At 32.8% G+C, this 13,463-nt stretch overlaps 1 long non-coding RNA gene across 1 annotated transcript; it reads left to right on the forward strand.

The window, feature by feature from the left end:
* Positions 1–1,829: 1,829 nt before the first annotated feature.
* LOC127730772 (uncharacterized) lies at positions 1,830–6,901 on the forward strand. Its single transcript, XR_007995297.1, has 4 exons — positions 1,830–1,950; positions 5,564–5,665; positions 5,870–5,920; positions 6,707–6,901. It is a non-coding gene; the product is annotated as an uncharacterized LOC127730772 (long non-coding RNA).
* Positions 6,902–13,463: the final 6,562 nt, after the last annotated feature.

A 13,463-nucleotide genomic window follows, 5' to 3' on the forward strand; every position in this document is an offset into this window, starting at 1 on the left:
TTCCCTCCATATCAAGGCTCTTAGAATTACCTATCAGTTTTTTCCTTTCGTAAAGACCCGTGTTAGTGTCAAAAGAGTCCATGTGTCCACTTCTGTCCTTATAAAACAACGCACCTGTTAGTTGTGATGCTTTTGCATCTTGTCCATAATCGAGTAGCGTTTTCATCATGCATTTGTACGAGTAGTTGGTATTACTGGATGATATCAGTGAACCTTGTAGGTAACAGTCAACCTGAGAAAAAAGTGCATAGAAAAATCCATTTAATGGTGCCACCTTCGAATCTATAGCGATATTGTCTCCATTGCTATGTTTTACACGCAACTTAACATACAGTTTCGATCGTTTAAGGTCGATGTATTCTAGTCCGTTCTGAGCACACAAATTAAATTCTATTGGGTTGTAGGCTGTTACTTGTGATGTAGGACGACATTCTTCAAACGAAATTGACTCAACTCCTAACTGGTATGGAGGTATCTCGAAAACTTCTAATTGTGAAGGAATAGCTTCGGTGAAGTTGTTCTGTGATGTTAGTAAAGCCATTCTTAGTTGGAAAATACGTCTCGTTTCGGTTCTCTTTTCTTTTTGTGGATATTAGGTCCACTGCTGCTGGCCTTAGGACTGGTCTTTCGTTTACGTTTTTTTCCTTTTATCTGCAAACCCTCATCTTCTAAAGACTCTTTAGCCATTTCGACCATTTGTGCACTTGGACTAACTAGACGAAGATTGCACTTTTCGTTAGATTTCGACAACGATGACGGTAATCTTTGATTCTGAATAGGTATCATAAAAGACCCATTACGTCCGGTATTTTTCATGTGATTTATATACGTTTTATTATTCCCCTGCACAACATTTTGGTAATATTTTGACCACTTCTCCATGCTTGGAATGTACATTTTGTCCGCATTCATCGTTGACGCTTCTCTGTTCTTTTTCTAATATGTAGTGTACAGGACAGACGTTGAGTTAAAAATGACGCTTGTTCTCCACTTTCATCAAAAATATGTATTTCTATGTCGCGGATTTCAGTTTTTTTCACAGGGACGAAAATAGGGTTAGAAAAAACGTAATTCCAAGTATTGTTTGGTGTAGGAAACACACGTCGTAAAAGTGAAAACTGATTGTGAAACAGGCTTACACCCATACACACGTCACAAAAAATGTATAGTTCGTGTTTATTTTTTTTTACAGTTGAAATTTTCTCCTCGGTATAAAAATCCAAAACAGCTATTTCCCACTTCCCCTCTAAATACAAAGTGTCACTTAGGTGAACCTTGAAATTTGAAGGTGTATTTTCGGGATAATACTTATTTGATTGGTCGTTGATTAAGAAAATAATATGCTCCTCATCAATATCATCGTTTTTCATGATAGTGTTTGAATGTCTTCCTCGGGAATGTATTGATTATATTTATCAGGCCAACCTTGAAATTTACATAAAAACTCAGTCTTCCCTCGCCTTTTACGCTTTTTAAGAACTTTCTCTACGACCCAGAGTGATGCATCTGATTTATCAACAGCTTGAAGTTCAGAAGAATAATATTCACCCAAAATCACTTCATCGTTATAAAAGGAACCTAATTTATAAATGTTGATGTTCTGCTTTTTAAATCTCCGTACAACTTTAAATATCTCATCCGTCCATTTTTGACTATAACTTCTGTTAAAGATGTGTCGCGTATAAGCAATTCGAACAAGAGAACCGATTTTAAATTTGTAACTCTTTCGTTGTTGCATTCTTTTTTTTCTCATCGAATCTGCTTCGGTTTTAAGTTGTTTCGTGTTTTTGGTATTTGGTCGACTCATCATATCATGTGATTGTTTTTTGTTCAAGTATTGTTGAACCCATACATCCGCTTCGTTTTCAGGTGTAACATCGTTGGGGGCAATGTAGTTTAAGGACCTGTGTGGTGTTGCATTCACGCCATTGTAGCTCTTTACAAATTTTTGTAAGTTGTCAATGTACCGATACGTTCTCTTTTTAGTAAAATAACGATAAAATTTGTTTTTTATGGTTTGTATCACACGCTCTGCATAGTTTGCTTTTATCTCGTTCTTAGTTACAAAATGTCGCACTCCCCTTTCCTTGAAATTTTTGAACAACCTTCGACTTGAAACATCCATCAACGTCCGAGCGGATGTTGTCTACCTTTGCTGATTGGAGAATTTTTCCAAAAGCTTTGGCTATGTCAACACCTTTTTTACTCTTTGATTCTTGCATCCAAAGACGACGACTAACAGGTTGGGAACAAACCCTCTACATGGTGTTTTTACCTGTATAGAGGGATAATCCTTCTATAGAGGGATAAAATTATCCCTCTATAGAGGGGTATTTTTGTTTAGACTGGATTTAAAGCAAAATAGGGCAGATTGGCATTTTCTAGTTATATTGGCTATAATCTATAGCATTGTATGCATCAATAAATGCACTTTATTAAAAATTGGGATGTCCAGTTTTTTGCTAAAGTGACAGAACTTGAAATCTATTGTATAGCTATCTGAACACCTGATCAACAACAAAAGGGACAGTTGACCTTTAAATTTTATGTTAAATCTAACAATAGAAATTCTGTTCAGTGAGACATAATTGAGTAGAATTTACCTGATAATCACAGCTTTCAATTATGGTGAACAATAGATTGTATATTCAGTCAGTTTAGCAGTAAACTGGGCATGTACAAATTAAATTAAGTACATCAATTGATGCATACAATTCTATAGATTATAGCCAATATAACTAGAAAATGCCAATCTGCCCTATTTTGCTTTAAATCCAGTATAAATAAAAATACCCCTCTATAGAAGGATTATCACTCTATACAGGTAAAAACACCATGTAGAGGGTTTGTTCCCAACCTGACTAAAGCAATCTATGGCAACTAGTATAAAATTATATCAAGAGTTCCATTGTGATAAATTACTTACTTGCATTAGGTCGACGTCCATTAAGTTACCAATTCCAGTTGTATACACACGTAATCTCTTAAAAGAACGTCTGGGAGTTTTTTGTAAGGAATAATTGTCTTGTGCATTTAACCATCTCTTTATTTTGTGGTAACCGATTTTTTTTCCATCCGCATTAACAATGTGATAAAGTTTGCTAGCTGAGGAAAAAGAACTTGGATTTTCTATATTGTAATAAATTGGTGCCAAAAGATTGTTCACTTCTTCGTCCATTGTGTTATACTGAACTTATATCCAACCAACCAAACTCTTGAGAAACATACATGAAAATGAGAATTTTTAAACCAGTGAAAATGTCCAATAAAATTCTATTTGTCATCCTTGTATTTTATCACAATAAATTAATGTGTACCTTTGAAAACTATGTATGTATGTTTACCTCTCATTGACAATATTCCACTCATAATAATCCAATTTCTTTTGTTTTCCTTATTTTCTTTTGTTTCCTTATTTTTTTTTAACCATGTTAGATAAGTGTGTAGCAATGAATAGCATGCATGTATACATCTCATTGACAATATTCCACTCATAATAGTTTTAAAACTAAAACATAATGAACTATTAATAAATAAGACAAACAATGGTCAGAGTTGAAAAGTATTTTAATTGTTGTCTTACTTTTCTATTTTGATTTTACTTTTTTTAGAAAAGTTCATTTTCTTTCCAACTCTTACTGTATGTTTAACTAAACAAAAAAATTAAGTTTCACTTAAAGGTGAGATATCTGTACAATGTTTAACAAATAAAATACAAGATCCAAAGTATAAACTTCACACACACACTTTTTAAATTCAATACAAGATCAAAAGTATAAACTTCACCCCCACACACACTTTTTAAACACAGTCAGATCAAAAGCATAAACTTCACACACATACACACACACACACACACACACACTATTTAAACAAAGTCAGAACTTATGATACAAGAAAACATAATATAACAAACTATTAAAACACAAAAAAACTATGCGCATATTGTTGTCTCTAAAATGTGGATAAAGGGAGGTAACTCTAATTTCCTTAGAATATCACTTTCTGTTTAAGGCTTTAATTAGATTGCACCATTGATATAATAAAAGCACTATACATGAGAACATAAAAAAAAACTATGTGCATATTGTTGTCTCTAAAATGTGGATAAAGGGAGGTAACTCTAATTTCCATAGAATATCACTTTCTGTTTAAAACTTTAATAAGATTGCAACATTGATATAATAAAAGCACTATACATGAGAACATAAAAACTATGAGCATATTGTTGTCTCTAAAATGTGGATAAAGGGAGGTAACTCTAATTTCCATAGAATATCACTTTCTGTTTAAAGCTTTAATAAGATTGCACCATTGATATATAATAAAGCACTATACATGAGAACAAAAAAAAATGTCTCTAAAATATGGATAAAGGGAGGTAACTCTAATTTCCATAGAATATCACTTTCTGTTTAAAGCTTTAATAAGATTGCACCAATGATATAATAAAAGCACTATACATGAGAATGTTTTCATTTTGCATAATCTAAATAATTTGTTAGATTCTTTTAACTTTTAAAACATATGTTTTTATTTAAGAATTACAAACTACATATTTCTTCACAAAAAATAAACCCCAAAACAAACATAATATATTCTTTTGCACTAGAAGAAAAGGAATGAATTTTGTGAGCATTAATTGAGTAACAAATAACAGCACTAATACAATGATATACAATCATTGTAAAATATCAACACTAATACAATGATAGACAATCATTTTATGTTCAAAAAAATTATGTTTAACAACTGAAAAAAAGACCAATACAAAAAAATGAAAATGTATGAAGAAAACATAAAATAATCTCTCTTTATGAAAAAAAAAAAATACAAACAAAAAAATTTGCAAGTGTTAACATGAAATCTATGATGTTCTAATTTTATGTTTTTGATTATTTTATGTTTTACACGACAACCAATCTTTATAAATACTAACCATCAAATGAAATTAAAATTCAAAATTTACAAGTGTTAATGTAATCAATGATAATGTGCATTTAATTTATGATAAAAGCTTTATTTTGGAATGAATGCTATATTTCTTTTTTATTTTCTGTCTTTTCTCCCACTTACATAAACTTTATTGGTATGTAAATTAAATGATTTTCTTATTTTATTTAATTTCAAATCTTTAAAATTAATACTAACAATATAATCCATTGATGTAAGTGCTGTTTCCTTCTTCTTCTTCAATTTCCTTCACTCCAATTGTAGTGCTTATTCCTAATTAAATAAAAAATATTTGCTATCAAACACTAACATTTTTCTCTTTCTCTTGTATGTTGTTTTACATGTACACTAACATTTTTCTCTTTCTCTTGTATATTGTTTTACATGTTAGAAGTGTGGTTATGACATACAGGTATATTTTCTTTATTGTCTTGACTTAAATATATGAAAAATATACACTTATCTTACCTAGTGAAATTTTTTCTGTCATCGTTACTTCTTCTACTCTGGAAGTGTATGTTTCAATGGTTGTGTCCTGAAAAAGTTAGTCATAACAATGAGTAGTAAACACTGATTATTGTCTTAACTAATTATTTTTTTTTCTTTTTAGAATCAAGTTATTGATTTAACAGAAAGTACCGTGCAGGAGCCTATGGAGGTAGAAAATAATGTTGCAAGTGGAAGCAGCAGTACATGTAGTAAACAAAAAAATGTAAGCATAACTCTTTTATAAATATAATCCTTTATATTACAATAATCATAATCAAAATATATTGTTTAACATGAGTAATTGCGATTGATAACTAATGAAATAAAGATTTTTTTAAAGTTTATAAATCAAATTTATGACATAGATTACTTCCTTTACATAGACATATATCTCACTATGTTATTTCCTGCATTATTTTCTTATCAGGACATATCATTAGAAAATGATATAAAAGAAGCAAGTGAGATATATCTCAATGTGAGTATATAATTTTTTTATTTTCAACAATAAATCAATTTTTATCAATAATCGAAATCAAAATATATATCACGTGGTTAATTTTTCCTTATATGGTCACATGATAAACATTTCCTAATAAGGTATACAAAATATCACATACTTTCCTTATATGGTCATGTAATTAACTTCCTAATATGGTAATCATGCTAACTATTCAACTATTTTTTCACTTGTAAAATTTAATCAAACACGATGTACTTACATACGATAAGCATTCTTCCCCGTTCACCACTATAATTTTCCCTTCCACTGTGCCACATAGCTCTTTATTTGACATCGTAAGTTCGAACACACAAGTGGCTTTCACGCGGACATTTTGAATCTGGTCACTTTTCAGAATATAGTTCATTAACACCCTGTTTTTAGAAGGATCTATCTCTCCACTAAAGTATTGAATACCACCACCTCGACAATCCAATATTTCTTCACTTCTATAACATTCTGCTGTATTTACATCACTTCCCACATGGGTAATTGATAAAAAAACAACTCAGGACAACAAACAAAAACATGGCGATCATCTTCAATTTCTATAATTAGAGTGTGAAGAGGTGACGTCACGTGGGTGAATAAAGGAAAGCTTTTATTATCTTTACCTAATTAAAAGAATGATTTTTTTTTCTTATATTTTTTTTTTGAAGAAAAAAAGAATTTCATCATATTTTGTTTGTTTTCTTATCAAATAATTAAATATTATTTATAACTAAAAATGAATACTTAATTACAAGTGTATATATGTTTTAGGAACCAATGGAAGTAGATTTTCTCGACTCTTTGTTGGATGACCAAAAAAGGTTATTTTAAGGAAACAGATGAATACAGTGAAGGACATGAACAGTATATTCATCATAAAAAAGAAGAGAAAAAAATGGTTGCAGTTTAAATGTTTCAAGTAAAAATCAAAAAGGATCTAAAATATTTTAAATAAATGTTTAACAAATGAAATGTGTTATTATTTTTTTTTTGTTTAAAGAAACTATAGATAGATGAGACAATGAGGTGTTTTATTTTTAAACAAACTAATCGAGAAAAGAAAGAAAATAATATCTAGAATTTACAAAGAAAAAGAGAAAAAACTTTTTTTAATTTAACTATCCTTATCTCGACTAGTTTGTAAGAAAATAAAGTTAGCGGTTCGTAAATATTTCTTCTTTCTTTCTTGCAATCTGTGTTGTAGAGTATTTCTTGTAAAAATAAAAATAGTCTGTCTCTCTTTCCGTTACAATTCATTTCATTTAATCAAACAAAGGATCCGCTAATTTTGTCTGAACACAAGTGGATTTCAATTATCTCCAAACAATAGGTCAATTATTAAAAGTGATTCCTCTAATCTAGGATATCAATTGAGAGTTGGTTCTCTAATCCGAAAACAAATAGTTTATAATTAACAATTGTTTACTCTAATCAGGATTAAAAGGGGGAACAAAACATTGACGATCTATAATCTAGATTAAAAAAGAAGGATTATCTTAATCCAATTGATTACATAATAATGTGCTTAAAGTTGCATCATAAGCTGCTTTAAGAAGATTAGAGTGCTTAAAATCATACCATAAGCTGGATTAAGAAGATTAGAGAAAGCTGGAAGATTAGGGGGAATAGAATTATCCTCACTTGAGGAGGGCAGTCTCACTCTCTACTACTCCAGTGTTTTAAAAAACAGGGAAAGCCTTCAGATGATCCAAACTCATACAGGCGTATAACAATTTTTAGCATTATAGGGAAAGTTTTTGAAAAGTTACTTCAAAATAAAATAATACAAACATTAGAACCTAAACAAAGTAAACTACAAAGAGGGTTTACCAAAAAAGTGCCTCCAACAAATGCAGGTCTCCTTTTTACAGAAGTATTAGCCGAAGCCATAAATGGAAATTATCCACTCCACGCAGTCTTCATTGATGCATCAAAAGCCTTTGATGTAGTCTGGCATGCTTCGCTATTACGGAAATTACACTGTGCAGGAATAAAGACAATGATTGGAAAATACTTTATGATTGGTATAATGAACTTACTTAAAGGGTAAAGTGGGATGGAAATTATTCGAATTTGTTTAAGGAAGAACAAGGCGTTCGACAAGGAGGAATTCTGTCACCCTTATTGTATAAAGTATTCATAAATCCGTTGCTTAAGTCGTTTGAAGACGAACATATTGGTGCTAACATTGGCTCAATCCACGTAGGATCGCCAACCTGTGCAGATGATGTATTACTACTGTCTAAGAGTCTGTTTGAATTACAAACTATGTTGCTGATGCAGGAGCATTACGCAGATTGTGAACGTTACATGTTGTCTGATGCAAAGAGCAAGTCTATGACTTTTAATAATAGTAAATATAAGGTGGTCGATGGGGTAAACTTAAAGCTGCATGGCAGCCAGCTTGAAGAAGTTGAAAGTTATACACACATTGGTATACAGAGAACTGATGGCAAATCCAATCTTATAGCGGAAAGAATAAAAATGGCCAGGAGAACTTCCTATGCGTTAATGGGGGAAGGACTTCATGGTTATAATGGAGTAAATCCCAAGATTAGTGTCAAGTTATGGAATGCATATGTCATGCCAAGGTTGATTTTTTGGTCTCGAATCAGTAGTACTCAAGAAAAATTACTATGAGGAGCTAAATCAATATCACAAGAAAGTTCTGAAGAATATCCAAAAATCTTCCAGATCGAACTGCAGATTCAGCAGTATACATTCTCTCTGGGCAGTTACCAATTGAGTCTACAATACATTACCAAATATTGATTAGACTCAGCAGTATCCTGAGAAATGACTGCATTGAAAAGGAAATATGCGTTCGGCAGATATTAGTTAAAGATGACACTTCGAATAGTTGGTTTATCTATGCAAAGAAATTGCTTGACCAATATGATCTTACATCCATTTTTACGCTTATTGAAAATATGCCATCTCCAGCTGTATGGAAGAACACATCTTCGCTAGCCAAGGGCTACGATACACTTCCCTCCTCTCTAGAGAGAGAGGAGGAAAGCTCTAGACCATCTCCAGCTGAATGGAAGAACACATCTTCGCTAGCCAAGGGTTACGATCCACTTCCCTCCTCTCTAGATAGAGAGGAGGGAAGTGGATCGTAACCCTTGGCTATCGAAGATGGGAAGAACATTGTAAAACAGAAAATAAATGGCCACTGGAAGAAAATAGTGGAAAAAGATGCAGCAAATAAATCAAGTTTGGTATATCTAAACCGCACTGCAACGCCCGGTACTCTACACAACATTTGGATATCTGCAGGTCTAGAAACCGTGTCGATCAAGAATGCATGTATCAGAGCTAGAATTGCTACCGGAGTATATATACTACAGAAGGATAGGTCCAAATTCTATGGAAACAGAGAGAAACCAACTTGTCCGTTGTGTAATGATGGTGAAGAAGATATTGAACATTTTATATTAAAGTGTAAGACATTAGAAAATACTAGGAAACATTTTATAAATAGCTTAGAAAAGTTTGTGGAACAAATGGACAGTCATCTATTAAGTCACATAAAGTGTAGTAGACTATTTTTACAGATGATAATAGACATCATCCATCCGTCATTGCCATTGGTACTACAATCTGGTGAGATATCTCACCAGATAGAAGCGATGTCCAGAGGATTGTGTTTTGCCTTACACCGGGAAAGATGTTCCAGACTTGATGTACACGTGGGGTGAGGCTGGGGTTAATCCAATTAAGGGCTTGGTGCGCTAGTAGTCGATTTTACCTTTTAGTCCTTTTATCGTTTAGTAGCAAGTTAAATCTTTTTATTAAGACTAAATGGATTAAGTAGAGAAATCCTGTGGTATTAAATTATTTAAATACCATATCCTAAACGTTAACTGACTAATTTTAAGGATACGTTTTGAGATTAAGATAATGTTTGTCATATTGTTTGGATGATAATTTAAGCAGAGGTCATTTTATAGTGGAAGCTAACTGAGACAGTTGTTGGACAGTAATTGGATGTTTTAATTCACATGAGGAATAGACTTTTTAATTGTGAAGTTTTGTGATTGGACAAGAAAGACTTTTAAATCTATTAGTGTGACTTTTATAGTTATGAGTACTGTACATTACGTGTTTTTATAGGTGGTGGGTAAGATGTGTATATAATCTACTTATATGATGCTGTACAGACTAATTCTACAGTGTAGTGCGAAGATATAAACGTAGGCCCGCACATGCAGAAGAAGTTTTATACATATTTTTAAACCCGTTGCTCTGATTACACAGATAACCTGTGGTGCTTCAGATAGTGGAGGGATCTACTAGAAAGAGAGAAAAAAGAAAGAAAGATGACATTTTATAAGTAGCAATTCATGGAAAGGTCATTGCAAGAAATATTTCTACCAAATTTTGTTTTATACTGCGAGTGCTTCTAAAATATAAAGTGAATGTGTATCCAAGTTGATACGATATTCCAGGCCTTATATTTCCTATCATGATTTCTTTGATAGAGGGTTTCTGTTAACCAGGAAGCTATTAAACCAAGCAGTGGCGGATCCAGGGGGGGGGGGGGGGTCCGGGGGTTGGAACCCCCCTTTTTTTATCGATCAATGCATTTGAATGGGGATATATAATTGGTCCCCCCTTTATCCTGGGTTAGGAACCCCCCCCCCCCTTTTTTATAAATGGCTGGATCCGCCCCTGCCAAGAGTTCCAAGTGGTGAAATTGAAATAATCCCTTCGTAAATTTTACGGACGCCATCACAAGTTGGTTGACCGTTATGGAATATTTGTTTCTCGGATGACTTCGATATGAAATATTGTCGTAGCTACAATCCTGTTCTCTTTTCCCTGAATGTCATCTGTGACCTACCGAATAAGACGTATCAACGGGTTTGTACTTGCATAAGCAACACGACGGGTTCCATATATGGAGCATGATCTGCGCACCCTTCCGGAACATCTGATATCACCCCCGGTTTTTGATGCTCAGTCTTTAGTTTTCTATGTTATGTTTTGTGTACTGTATGGTGTGTGTCTTTAGGTCTTTTTCTTTTTTTGCCATGGCGGTGTCAGTTTATTTTCGACCTATGAGTTTGAATGTTACTTTGGTATCTTTCGCCTCTTTTTTAAAAAAGACAGAAGTTAAGTGATAAGGATTGCTCACTTGACCTTTTCGGCTAAAATGTTGTATTTCATATTTTTTTTAATTATAAAGCAAAAAAGTATAAGAAATGTTCTTAAGTCTTTTTGGGGACTAAATAGACTTAAAGGCATCTGGTACAGAAGCGTTTTAGGAACATAAAACTAGAGGCTCTCAAGAGCCTGTGTCGCTCGCCTGTATCTACTGTGGTTTTGGAAATCATGTAAAATAAGGCTAAAATCATAATAAATAGTATTAGATACCCCAATAATGATTGAGACCAAGTTTGGTTTAATTTGGCCCAGTAGTTAAATTAAAAGCAGGTCATCCCATTGTCTGAAGACCCCTTATCCTTATTTAAAATAGTTTTCAAGTTGTGACCATTTGAATTTGTTTTTTACAATTTTCCCATAGACTTCTATAGTAAACCCCTAAGTTCTGTTTTAAGCCATGGGAGCCATGTTGGTTGGATGGCAGGGTCATCGGATACATTTCTAAATCAAGATACCCTATTGAAAATTGTGGCTAAGTTTAATTATCTTAGGCCCAGTAGATTAAGTGGAGAAGATTTTTGTAAAAGATTACAAAAATTTACGAAAAATTGGGAAAAATTGACTTTAAAGGGCAATAACTCCTGAAGGGGTCAATTGACAATTTTGATCATGTTGACTTATTTGTAGAGCTTACTTTGCTGAACATTTTTGCTGTTTACAGTTTATCTCTTATTATATTCAAGATAAAAACCAAAAACTGAAAAATTTCCTTAAAATTACCAATTCAGGGGTAGCAACCCAACAACGGGTTGTCTGATGCGTCTGAAAATTTCAGGGCAGATAGATCTTGACCTGATGGACATTTTTACCTGCTGTCAGATTTGCTCTTAATGCTTTAATTTCAAAAATATAAGCCAAAAACTGCATTTTACCCCATGTTCTATTTTTAGCCATGGCGGCCATCTTGGTTGATGGGCAGGGTCATCGGATACATTTTTTAAACTAGATACCCTAAGGATGATTTAGACCAAGTTTGGTTTAATTTGGCCCAGTTGTTTCAGAGGAGAAGATTTTTGTAAAATTTAACAAAAATTCACAAAAAATTGTGAGGGGTCAATTGACAATTTTGGTCATGTTGACTTATTTGTAGATCTTACTTTGCTTAACAATTTTGCTGTTTACAGTTTATCTCTATCTATTATAATATTCAAGATAATAACCAAAAACAGCAAAGTTTCCTTAAAATTACCAATTCAGGGGCAGTAATCCAACAACGGGTTGTCTGATTCGTCTGAAAATTTCATCGCAGATAGACCTTGACCTGATTTGCTCTAAATGCTTTAGTTTCAGAGATATAAGCCAAAAACTGCATTTTACCCCCCATGTTCTATTTTTAGCCATGGCGGCCATCTTGGTTGATGGGCAGGGTCATCGGATACATTTTTTAAACTAGATACCCTAAGGATGATTTAGGCCAAGTTTGGTTTAATTTGGCCCAGTAGTTTCAGAGGAGAAGATTTTTGTAAAAGTTAACGGACGACGACGGACGATAGAAGCCAAGTGATGAGAAAAGCTCACTTGGCCCTTTTGGGCCAGGTAAGCTAAAAATCAAATTGGCGTTGAAACTTTTATCTAAGAAAATTTTGACTAACTCATAATTTCGACGAAATACAATCTTGAAATTTTGACTTTAAAAAAAGATCGAAATTTCGAGTAAAAGTCCAAATTTCAAATTTTCAAGATTTCAAATGTCAAAATGTTGTCTTTTAAAAGAGTGCTCAATGATAATTTTATTGTTTCTATGATAAATGGTAGAATGTTTCCTTAAACGCTCCTAATTTGGTTTCGATCGGACAGATTATTTTAAAACAAGACATATACACTATAATCATTTCAAACAAAATATAGTCAACTTATTACTTATAATATCTGAGAAATAGACCAAAACAAAATAAAGGGAGTTTACATCAATAGATATAAACAATTCACCAAAGTTTCATAAGAACTGCTGAAAGCATTTTTGAGTTTTTGTCCGAAAACTGGAAAATCCCCCTTTTTTTATGAATAAAACCCCATAACTCGGAAACGAAAAATCTGAAATTTATAAAAAACGAAAGGGAGCTCACGTCAATAGATATAAACAATTCACCAAAGTTTTATGCAAATTGGTTAAAGTGTATTTGAGTTAATGTCCGACATGTTGACGACGGACGGACAGACGGACAACGGTATACCATAATACGTCCCGTAAACGGGCGTATAAAAACTTAACATTGATCTACGAACAATGAAAATTTGGTAGAGATGAAATGAAACCTGCCTGACTGACATGTACACCCTACAATCAGCCCATACACCTAAATTATAGTTGACCTACTTCTTATAGTATATGGATAACGGACCTAATCGTGTTACTATT

This window comes from Mytilus californianus, unplaced genomic scaffold (assembly GCF_021869535.1).
Source record: "Mytilus californianus isolate M0D057914Y unplaced genomic scaffold, xbMytCali1.0.p SCAF_2, whole genome shotgun sequence".
Lineage (NCBI taxonomy): Eukaryota > Metazoa > Mollusca > Bivalvia > Mytilida > Mytilidae > Mytilus > Mytilus californianus.